This window comes from Patella vulgata, chromosome 7 (assembly GCF_932274485.2).
Source record: "Patella vulgata chromosome 7, xgPatVulg1.2, whole genome shotgun sequence".
Classification (NCBI taxonomy): domain Eukaryota; kingdom Metazoa; phylum Mollusca; class Gastropoda; family Patellidae; genus Patella; species Patella vulgata.
Window position 1 is genome coordinate 31,095,056 of NC_065885.2, and position 12,791 is coordinate 31,107,846.

The 12,791-nt window shown below is 32.9% G+C and overlaps 1 protein-coding gene across 5 annotated transcripts in view; it reads right to left on the reverse strand.

Moving 5' to 3' along the window:
* LOC126828190 (IQ motif and SEC7 domain-containing protein 2) overlaps positions 1 to 12,791 on the reverse strand; it is a 119,741-nt gene that overhangs the window by 52,179 nt on the left and 54,771 nt on the right. The gene's annotated exons all lie outside the window — the stretch shown is intronic.

Sequence of the window (12,791 nt, forward strand, 5' to 3'; positions counted from 1 at the left end):
AAGCTAATTGGATATGATTAAGGTAGCGCAATGTTTCACAATTTGTGCTAAATCCTTCGAACAAATGATCTAAAAAATTTTATTGGGAAAAAAAAGCAATTACAGAATAAATTAATTATCAGCATTGATTAGAACTGAACGCAAATTTAATTGCTATTTTTCAACCAGAAAAACAAGTAAATCACTTAAGAAAAAATTGTCAAAGCGATTTAATAAATCAAGTGAAGCATAAAACAGCTTGTAAAAATACAAAAACATGTCATATTGTATTCTGTTTCCATTTGTTCTAACTAACGGTATTAATGAATTATTTATATCCTGTCTATATAATGAAATATGCACTAATAGTGATGAACAATGCATATTCAATATATATAGAATCATTAATGTATTAGATCAACGAGATTAAACTTATCACGCAATATACACGTATCTATTCCCTTGTTGATTGTAGCACCATAAAAAATCAAACAAATGCTAAGCAGAATCGAGACAAAAAAACAGAAAACCTGGTTGAAAATACTACATGCTAAAGACAAAAAAACAAACAATTTTAACAGTTCTTTAGTACAATAATAGAAAAAGTAAATTATAAAAGACTTGAAGATTTTAGTACAGTATACCCATCATTTGACCCTATGCTGAAACAGATATTAAACAAACTTCTATCAAATACATGACCAGAACTAATATTGTTTTAAATTAATGGCATGCAAAACTTATAATTTCTTAGAAAAATATGGTCTCGATTTCTTTCTTTATTTCAATTAATTATTGTTAAATCCAATTTCTAATCAATTCTAAGTTCAGTGGTTACCTAGATATGTACTGTTAAACACTAATGCTCCCCTCCACTTCCCACGGCTAGGTTATTTGAATGTTTGACATTGCTGCTGAATGAAGCACATGTATGGAATTTGAATCATATTCATAATCCTTCAAGTTTTAAGCTTTTTAAATTTCAATCTTCTTTTATTAATTTCTGTTGCTACTTATTTTCCATGACTATTTTCCTCAATTATGTAATATTGGTATATAAATGCCAGGGAAAACCCAGGTACAGCTGATTATTATATGCTTCATTAATTCTTTCTCCACTAAAACAGAACAAAAATGATAATTCTCAACACATTTTAATATTTTTACCAGCCAGAGACCAAATTAAATATTTTTTAACGGGCAGAAAAAAGCTTTTCACAATATATCCATTTTTTCAAATCTGTATGTGACACGGAAGGCTACTGGTAGTTCCAGGTAGACACATTTAAGTATGATTACCAACACGTAGCTTATCTAATCAACTTATGAAATATATGTTAATCTTACAATAAGCTTGTTAAACATGTTTCATGTCTATTACAGACTAGTTGACCAGGAAATATACATGGGTGGCAACATTTAACTTGATAACTGGAAACTCAATAACATCTTTCTCGACATGCATGTTAAGATTATTGTCTGGGTAAACAACATCTCATTGAAGAGAAACTTGAATGTAAAGTGAAGAGATTTACTAGTTGGGACATTCTGATGTTTGATTTTGTTACATGGGAGTCGAGAGTGAATGTGAGAAGGTAAACACACCCAATGCTTTACTTTTGGGGGAAATCAAACAAAGACATCCTTATATAAATCAGAGAAAAATTGCATTAACTGAAAATGAAAATAAAACGTACTGCAAAACCTTTTACCTTATAAAATATTTACATTGACATTTCAAAGAATTTATATTTTGTTTTCAACATTCTACATTTGAAGTAAAATTCATCTCCTCCACACTTATCACAAACCCTATTGTATTTATAAACATAGATACATTGAATTGATTAGGAGAGATCAAAACTAATTCAATGTCAGTGGTAATTTTAAGACTTCAGACAACATAACAAAATTTCAACACTTGCGTCCAAACGGATGGTTATTTAATATTGAATCATGAACAGAAATACGTTAACATTTTCTTACTCCGTGGAGCGGATATTTCAAAATCAGTTCCGGTAATTCATTTGAAATTTTGTGACAGTCCCTACAGTCTTCAAGTAAGATAGGTTGCCAGGCAATGAAACATATGCCCACAGCTATGTCGTAGGGCAGTCAACAAGGGTATTTTTGTCAGAAATGAAAACATTTACAACACACTAAAAATCAGATTCTAGTTCTGCCCTAATGTACTGTTTAGTTTACAAAACATTTAATATCAAGGGCCATAACTCTGGCAGTAATTACTGGAAATCATTGAAAATCAATATGCCTGTTTACCTCATGACCTTAAACACTGTGTATAAATATAAAATCAATCGGATATTAAGGTTAGCTTCTAGAGCGTCCACAATATTTTTCAACCGATCAAGAGCTATAGCTCTGACAGTAATTATTAGAAGTCGTTGAAATTCAATATACTTTCTCGTCTAATGACCTTAAACTCAACTGGATATTAATTTAAACTCTAGAGCGGCCACAAGATTTTTCAAAGTGTTCAGGGACCATAACTCTTGCAGTAATTATCAGAAATTGTTAAAAATCAATCAGCTTCTTTATCTCATGACCTTAAACAATGTGTATAAATTTAAAGTCAATTGGATATTAACTTTAGCTTTAGCTAATTATTCTTTACCCTACAATATTACAATGAACAAGTTCAGAAATGGCCACTGAAATTAACAGTGACGAAAATAAAGTTAAACCTCCTTAAGAACACATGAACCAGGATTCTGATTTGTATCCTGGTTAATCAACCGCCTCTATTCTCAATCTTTTTTCTAAGCGGCTAATTTGACATCCTATGCAGTATTTCACATTTTGAATAAATAATCAAAACTAAGGGAGAAAAGCCATATCTTGACCAGTAGGGATAAAAACTGACCATAATGTTATCTTTAATCTCTTAAGAAGACATACCGACATCCTTCAACTAACATTTCTAGCTTATTTTGTGACATTTTTTCCTGTTTGTAAGATAACAATAACATCAACAATGCTGTTCAAGTCAATCAATGTTTACTTTGAACACAGGAAAACAGTGGCTAAAACTACACTCAAGATAATTATGTTTATCCCCAAATTTAGATACAACATAAAAGAAAATGTCTAAAGTTAATGTTGAAATTCATATAATCAATACCGGGTATTGTAGCGAATTACGTTCAAAGATTAAATTGGAGATGTTTATTTCCCCAGTAAATTATCACAGAGCTGCAGATAATTGAATGCAACTTGGATTAATGGTGTCTAAAAGAGTATATACAAAGATTTAACCAGTTTTATTCACTAAAATATATATGCAATGACTCTGTTTACCCTTTAACACTTGGTACATGTAAATATTGGTCCAGTTTCTGGAAGAAAATTTGAGAAAAGTGATATTAATACCAATACATCAGTGTACAGACAGAGACAGTCCAAAACTGCTGTAGTATAGACTATCTAAGATATGTGAATAGCTTTCTGCATTAATTTGTGTGTGCGCCACAGCTCAGCATGTGTCGTGGCAGTTTGGGCAGTCTAAGGAACCCTAGTTAAGGTGGTTTGGGCGGGCTAAGTGCTAACGGGATAAAGGGATAGTTAAAATTCAACCAAATCAGATTTTGCGTATATTTAAAGGCTGTGTGTACAGGGGATATAGAATATCATATTAAATTAATTGAAATATACTTAATCTTTCGACTAAAAAAAAATTAAATTGCCTATTTCATATAATATCTAATGTGTTATATTCCCCGACTTACTATGACTCAAAAGTTTTGATAACAAATTCTATTTTTAGTTACTGTTACCTGTACACCAGGTGTAAACTTCTGAAGTATCTAATATTAATATTTATTTTCTGATATACCCATTACCTACATCATCATTTTCAAATATCTTAGGGTGATTCAAATTCTATCAAAACACAAGATGAATACAAAATGTACCGCAAGTACAGAATATCAAATTTCAGCCATTATATTAGAGGTTTGTTAAACTTGACAATATAACACCTAGGTATATAGAGTATACAGGTAAGATAAGGTAATACTTATAGTCTTATATTCTTTACAAGCTTTGGCACCTGTACACAATATTTATTGCATAACTTTAAAGCTTAAACAGTATAAGGCTCACTTCCCAAGCACGCATTTCCCTACTGAACATATTGCAACACTAACTTTACATTAACTGTTTGGAAGGTAAAAAGTGGGCCTTAGGCCTAAACTCTAAAACTTCAGTAATACCAAAATCTAAGTAATGTAGATTTAATCATGTTTTTATGATAATTATCACCAGTACACATTTTAGACTGACTCGGGCCAAACGAGAAACATGGGTCCAAAAAATCAAAGTAAAAGAACTAAAAAAAAGGCATTAAGTTACGAGAAAATTCTATACAATCAAAAACTTTTAAATTACAATGTGGCATGTGCACTTATTGTAGACATTTAGTGCTGAAGTAAGAATACACAATAACAAAAAATATTGATTTTAAGAAACAAATATTGATTTTAAGAAAGAAGCACTTGAAAATTACTGAAACAAACAAGACAAAACTGCATAGCAACCATAAATGGCAGATTTCATGCACCTTATAGCTTATTTTGCCTTTGTGCGTTTGGTAGAGGAAATAAAAAAAATGGTAAAGGTCATAATTCAATTTTAGTTAAATTTAACTAATAAAATGGTAGAAATATTTATTACAAGTAAAGCATATTGTCACAAACAGCTTGTCATAGGGGATATAACTCCTATGATCAACGTGAAATCAAATACCATATTCATAGAATAATAGCCATTACTATATAAGGCTATATACACCAGTAAACATATTTCCAAAGCCGCCAATAACAAATGTCAATATTTAAACCACATTATGCAAGAGCCAAGTCTGCCTATTGCAGGTCTTTCTTTAGGCCTGAAATGTTATATAAACTATTAATTAAACATTAATTGACTTATCCAAATCATAATCAACTCATGATGCCATCTTATGTGTCAGATTTTCACTGGGTTTGAATCCGATCTGCTGCTCCACGCTCATTGATGATTAAATCCCAAAATGGATAATCGAGACTATGTTTTTTATCCTACCAACTTTAGTAATGATGATCGAGGCTAGGCTTAACATTCACAAGCTAATATCTTGGTTCAGAGTGGAGCGAGGGAGAGAAAGAGAAATGGGGTTTAACATCTACTCGACACAAATGAGGTCATTTCCGGACCAACACATGGTTCAATTTTATTTCAATAATTAGCAGTGGGAGGAAACCAGAGAAAACCCATGAGGATGGACAGGCAACCCTACTCCTTGTCACGTACAACTAGGGATTCGAAAGCATGCCAGTTGACTCAATGACAGACCGTATGAAACTGAGCACACGTGCTAACCATTTGGCCATCCAACCCCCTTAGAGTGGAGCAATTTGACTGAAATTTTCAACATATTCTATTTACGATATCTATATTTTAACTGTTATAGCGAGAACAGTCAACTCTTTATCTAATCTCCCATAATGCCTCTTTAAAGGAGATATCCCAGATATATTTTAGTAAATAAAACAGGTTTGTGATATGTAAAAAGCCTCTTAGAAATGTTGATCATCAATCTTTGTACAAAAAGATTTATAGACTCTGAAATTATCATTTTTCATGTATTGGAGGTAGGTTTCCAAGCTGACAACTAGACTAGTGTTTGGATAACCATGTCTCTAAGTTTGCAAAAGTGTGATATTTATATGTAAGCTCCTTTAAACTTCATCGAAAATTGTCAATAAAATAAATGTTTTTCTAGGTCATTTACGGAAGCAATGCCGGATATCACTTGAGGCAAATTTCCTAAACCTTCATACAACATTGAATATTTTATTATTTATAAGTCAAATTAACTAATCAAGAACTAAGATACCAATTTCTATTATTTTTTTAAAATCGGATCACTTCTTCCAATTGGCCTCATAAATTTACGATATTTTTTAAATTGGTATAATTGATTTGTGATGATAAGATAGAACCAACGGTTTTTGATATTACCAAATAGCTTTACAAGTTAATATACTAACTAAATTAGTTGTTAAAAGTATTGGTCCCACAAGGCTCTACTGATTAAAATAGCTCTGACCACTAACAACAGTCTGTTACTCCTGGGAGAATAAACAGCTAATTAAAATCGAAAGAATACCAGATAACCATGCCTGCAGACACTCAATGATTAGAATAGGTTGTTTCCAGAAACAGACAAGAAAACATGTGATCTTTATATAAATATAGTATTTGTAGAAGAATTCCAAATTTAGAGTATGTACATAAAATATGGACAACCTTGATTTGACATGTTTTAAACATCTATTTCTGTCATTTTTTTTACATCAAATAGTCAATATTGTGGAAATTTATTACAAAAATCATAAAACCTTTTTTTACAAGAGAAAAAGACTAAGCTTATAATGTTGTAGATGCCTTTCAAGGATAGAAATGGCCAGGCTCAAGAACAAGCCTACAATGAATTACTTGTCTTGAAAATTCCACCTCACAGTCCCTTGCATCATCGTTGAAAATTGTGAATCAAGCAGAGTTGTCTTGACATATACCACTCTGCCACAACCACTCGCATTGGCATTGACTATCTATAACATAAGGCTGCTTGAACTTTTAGATATTCATTCAAATTAGGACATATTTCTGCAGTTCCAGTAATGCAATTAATTCAAAATTGACAGTAGCACCTACACTCATTAAAGTAGCTAAGTCTCTAACTCAATAGCATCCAAAGGCTTCAACATTGAAAACATAAATTATTTGTCAATTTAAATCAGCATTGATGTTGCAATCTTACTGGGATAGGGTGGGCTTCTGATATTCAATATTTAAGACAAAATAAACATTTTACCATTGGTACACGAATCGTATACCATATTGTGTTTCTGCGCCATTTGTAACAAGTGACTTGAAGAACAAGGCTAGACATATTCCACAAGTCATTCAAACGGTGACGACATATTCTTATCTGTGTGTGAAATAGCTTTATTTAACGTCCGCTTCCACCAAGGTGATATCGCAGACAACATTCTTATCTGAAGAGCATGCACAATAAATACAATGGGTGTAAACTAAAATAACCAGCGCTTGAGGTTGCCATTCATTTGAGATTTCTGGTTTATTTCGCCAAACATAATTCATTTAAAATTACAGTAAAAAGGTAAACGATTGAATGTAAATCAGTTTCTATACATTCATATTACATTATTATATGTGTTGCGACCCATTTGTGTCAATTTCTAGTTCCCAAATATTAGTGATTTAGCATCTTTAAGTCATACAGTTGTTTAATAAACTTGTCTGACTATTAACCTCCAAATTATTAAAGAGATGGCAAAATGGGTATAAAATGTATTTAATTTATTTCAAAGGACAAATTTTGCATCAATTTTTAATTTAAATTTTCCTGTACACGTTTTTACATGTTTGTGATTATAGAATTATTTAAAGTGATAAGTAGTTGTCTTTTTTTATGAATTTTTGTATCATATCTAGTTTTTCGTATTGACCTTGAAAGCATCTGTTTGACCTCTAAAAAATGTATGAACTATAAGTATTGGATATGTATAGAGAGTATGATCTATGTCAAATATCTAGTTTGGAGTTAGGTGACCTTTTCACCAGAATCTGATCAGTTTCACTTGCTAGTTTTTAAAGGTGATATAATCTGTTTCTCTAGACAAATATTATCTTATACTGTCTACATGAATTACCTATACACATCATTCCAACTTGTCCCATTATATACACTTTGTTATAGTTCAGGTATACTTTAACAGTATCTCTGTAGATAGAAAGACCTAGAAGAAATAAAAGTTGGAATTCTCTGTGATCTAGAGGGGATCTCAACTATTATTCCCAGTGAAATTGAACCACAAACCCACGCGTGGTATGTTTTTAGAAGTTTGTTATAAATTTTCATTGCAAAAAAAAGGGTCTTATTTGCACTTAGGATAGGTCTGGAAATGAATTTCTGTATGTACAATTGTTGGATTCAACTCACATAATTTGGCAGTTGTGATAAATGGAAGATCTGCAGTGATCTAAATGATAAACAATTTCCCATAATTTAATTCAGATCTGACTGTTCACTTCTAGAGTTGCTAATTCCCCAAACTACTGAGCATAGTGTCAATGTGAGCACACAAAAAAGACTAGGCATATGTAAGATATCTAAGCAATTTCAGATACTATTTCTCATTACTAGAGTAAAAACTTTCAAATTTCTAAAACTTCTTGAATTGGTTTCCCTAACAACGTTTGATCTGACAATGATCAATTTGAGGACTTACATAAATATAACGATTCAAAATATTTATAAAATGTTGTAGACATATTAATATATTATATAAGATAAGATCAAAGAAAGGGTAAAATAAATTACTTACTATAAATAAACTTAGGTTACACCTTTAACTTTTTTGGTAAACAAAATATCAAACAAAGATAAACTTTGTATGAAAAAAATACATGCATATTCACGCCTTAAATTCATTTATATTTAATTTATTGATAGCATCTTTTTGCATATCTACTACATATATAATCTTCACAAATAAACATGAAGAATGAGTTGTTCTAGATAAATTAAGTATACTATGCAAAGTATACACACTACAAACAGCTAAACAGAATGATATTTAGATGGTTAACCATGTGGAATCTCACTCAAGATTCACTGAGTGTGACATCCACCATACAGTGGCATACATATACATTTTGATTGTTGAATAATAGTCATTGCACCTGAATTTGTAACACATCACAAATATTTTCTAAACCTAAAAGTCTATCAGACTAGTGCCAAGAAAGTGAAAGATAAAATGATTATCTATATAGAGTAACTGGGTAAATGATGATATTTTGGGCGGATGATAAGCTTCATGTTTATCACCACTGCTTTAATGTGGTTGTTTAAGTTCAGTTTCTTTCTAGAAAAACAGATATTGGAGCTCCACAATTTACACTTTGTCAACATTTTATCCTAATCTATGTTTTATATATACTTCATCTGTATAATATTGAGCAACTGAAATATTTTGCTTCACCAATTCATGGAAATCGCTTATTTTGGTCCTCATTTTAAAAAAAAATAACATTTCTGATAGTTAGTAATTTTAGCGACATGCTTTCCATGTTTCTTTAATTAATGTCAGACCATATGTTATTCTATCCTTCTGTTGCTTGATTGTGAGTTAATCAGTATTCCTGCTATTGACAGCAATGTCCACAATGTTGTTATATTTAGAAACTTCTACTACAACTTGACAGTTCATTGCGAATTGAGGAAAATGTTGGCATGAATACTGCTCGATACTGACATCATTGGTACTTGTCTGATAATCTCCAGTATTACAGGTGGAACACTTATACCCTACTTGTAGTTTCATACTTCAAACAGATTCTATGGAAAGTGGATTGTCATACCTACTTGCCATTACACTTCAAACCAAAATACTGTTTAATATCGGCCCATTTTTATCATTATTTTAATCTTTCATGGTAAATACTAAATCTAGTTGATATATTCACTGAATTTTTAATAGTAGAAAGCGATAATCTTGTTAGATGTCGAAAGACGTTTATACAAATAACATTTTGCTGTGAGTCATACACAACCTAAGAATGCTAATTTATAGTCAACTACAGCGCTATAATACACTAATACAATACCCAATAAGGTGCTTACTCTAATATACACAATTTTAATACACAACAAAGTATTAAAATGTAATACACAATCTAATACAGCACACAACAAGATATTAAACTATAATACACAATCTGATATGATACACAAGAAAGATTTAAACTATACACAATCTCATATAGTGACCAAGAGGGTATTAAACTACAATACACAATCTGATACAGTACACAGCAATGTATATAATACAGAACACTAGAGGGTATTTAATTAAACTATAAAACACAATCTAACATAATACACAATAAGGAGCTAAAGTACTACACACAATCTCATACAGTACACAACAATGTATTAAACTACAATAAGCAATCTAATATACAGTAATAGTACATTACAAGGTAATACCCAATCTAATACAGTAACATACAATACAAGGTAATACCCAATCTAATAATACAGTAACATACAATACACAACTTAAATAATACACAATCTAATAATATACATATATCAAGAAGTGTGGACTGAATGCAGTAAAAGTATAACAGTATGGTAATTGTAAAGTACAAGTACTGGGCTAAGATCTCGCAACTCGGCGAAAGATCCCCAACCTTTGTCCGTCTACAAAATACAAGATATGTGAGAGATCCTAGAAAGAAAAGCTTCGGCCAGGGTATCAGGGAAACAATCAAGGAAATGCGACTGGGGGAGCTCGTGATAAATGAACACGACCCCCCAGCGATCACCCCTTGGACGCTCCCTATACCGCCGGTTAATCTAGATCTACTACAGAAAACCGACAAGAAAAACAACCCCACTGCTGCACGTGCTTTCTCTCTAGAACACCTGGAAGACAACTGGCCGTCTGATGACTGGGACCATGTGTACACGGATGGCTCATGCAATCCTGAAAGGGACACCAGCTCGTTTGGAATATACCTGCCAAACGGGGAACAGGGAATAAGCAGGAAACTGTCCAATAACTGTTCGGTGTACACTGCAGAGCTTGTGGCCATTCGTGACGCTATATCATGGATTTCCCATCAAAAGACTAGTAAGTTCGTCATTCCAAGCGACTCTCTGAGCAGTCTGATTTCAATCCAAAATGACAACTCGGACTCAAGACCAGAAGTCATTTGGGAAATCAAGCAGCTGTACCAGAGGGTTTTAGAGAAGGGAAGCAAAGTAGAACTCGTGTGGATTCCATCACATGTCAACATTAGAGGAAACGAGGAGGCAGATCGACTCGCCAATGAAGGTCTCATGGACACAGCACCACTCCGCACCATAGACTACAGCACCACGGAAATCTACAGTATGGTCAAAAGACAGGTCAATTCAATCTGGGAATTAAATCTCGTTGAACTTGACACATACAGATTCCGGCTGGATGACAAGATCTACACAAAGACAACAATTCAATCAACCTAGAAGAGATATTTGTAGACTGATATCGAAGCTAAGGGTGAAAGAGCGGCTGCGAGACTACAAACACAAAGTCATCATTTGTGAGTACAGAGAAGAATCTACCACCAACCATGTCCTGGTAGACTGCGAGGTATACGAGGAGGAGAGAAGGGAACTAGTGAGAACAATGGAGACCAACAACATACCATTCAACACTAAGAACCTACTCTTCCCGAGACCAGATCTGAAACTGCAAATCTTTGAACAAATCCACGCCCTAATGGACACAGTTGGACTAAGTAGAATAGTGAAGTAAGAGGGGGTCACGGTTAGACGGGCCCGGCATCTAAACACTAAACTACATAGGGGATTTATACCAAACTGGCAGGATAGTGGAGAAAGGGGGAGTCACGATCAGACGGACTCGGCATCTAAACACTATTCCACCAAAAACAGACACCAAACCTACAGAGTGGGATAGTGGAGTAAGGGGAGGTCACGATAAGACAGGCCTGGCACCTAAACACAAACCCCACAAAGATGACATCTACCAAACTAGCAGGATAGTGGAGTAAGGGGGAGTTACGGTCAGACAAACTCGGCACCTAAACACTTTTCCGCAAATAAAACTGATACCAAACCCAGAGAGTGGGATAGTGGAGTAAGGGGTAGCCACGATAAGACGGGCCTGGCACCTAAACACTACCCCCAAATGATGACATCTACCAATCCAGAAGCAGACGAGATCCTCTACCAAACGATATGTTTTATATTAAATAAAGGGAAGAACTTCCCACTAAACCAAATCCATGGTCTAAGGCCAAATGGAAAGATTGCAAAATCATATTCTAAAAAACAAGAATCAGCTTCGGCTCTCCTATATCTTGTCAACGATATCACTTATGTGGAAGCTGAAGTTAAACTCCAAGAACTAACTAACTAAAGTACAAGTATTTATTCAGATACTAATCTAATAATCTAATAAAAAAGTCAAAAGTAAAGGAATCCCTCTGAAGAACCTGATCTGTAAGTTGATTAAATCATATAAAAAGATACTATTCCATCCATCACCAACCAAACATCAATTAATCACCCATAATATATTATTATACAAGTCATGTTTTAATTATCATTGAGAGGTTACCACTTTATGTTTCAAGCTAAGACACAAATCTAATAATATAGAATTCTGGGCAGAACGAACATCAAACAAAATTGGCTCCCAGAAGATTGTAAATCATACAAGGTTGTCTAATTTACACTTTTTCCTAAATTAATAGAAGGCCAGAATTTGGCCCTGATGTATTTGAACTATATTTTGCACATGTAAAACCATCCAGTTGTTAAAAAAAAAAAAGAGCAGACGCTGAAATCAGAGCCTTTTCAAAATTTCTGATTGAGCATTCTGATATTTTTTTTTATTCGTTTAATGATAGCTAGCTACATATCATAAACTTTTGTAAAAACATTGAAGATTGGAGAATTCAAGCCAACATTAGAAGTTTATTTTTTATTTTTTTTATTAAAGTTTAGTTTGGCAAAGCTTTTGTTGCAATACTGGTTACATCACAAAATGCTACAATTTCACTTAAGTTCTTCAACACATCTTTGTGGCTGTATTAAAATGTTTTTTTTAAAGTGAAGTTCAAAACAGATGTGCACACTTTCACTTGACTCATCTGACATCAAAAATAAATTTTGTGGAAAAAACATGGGTTGGCAAGTAATA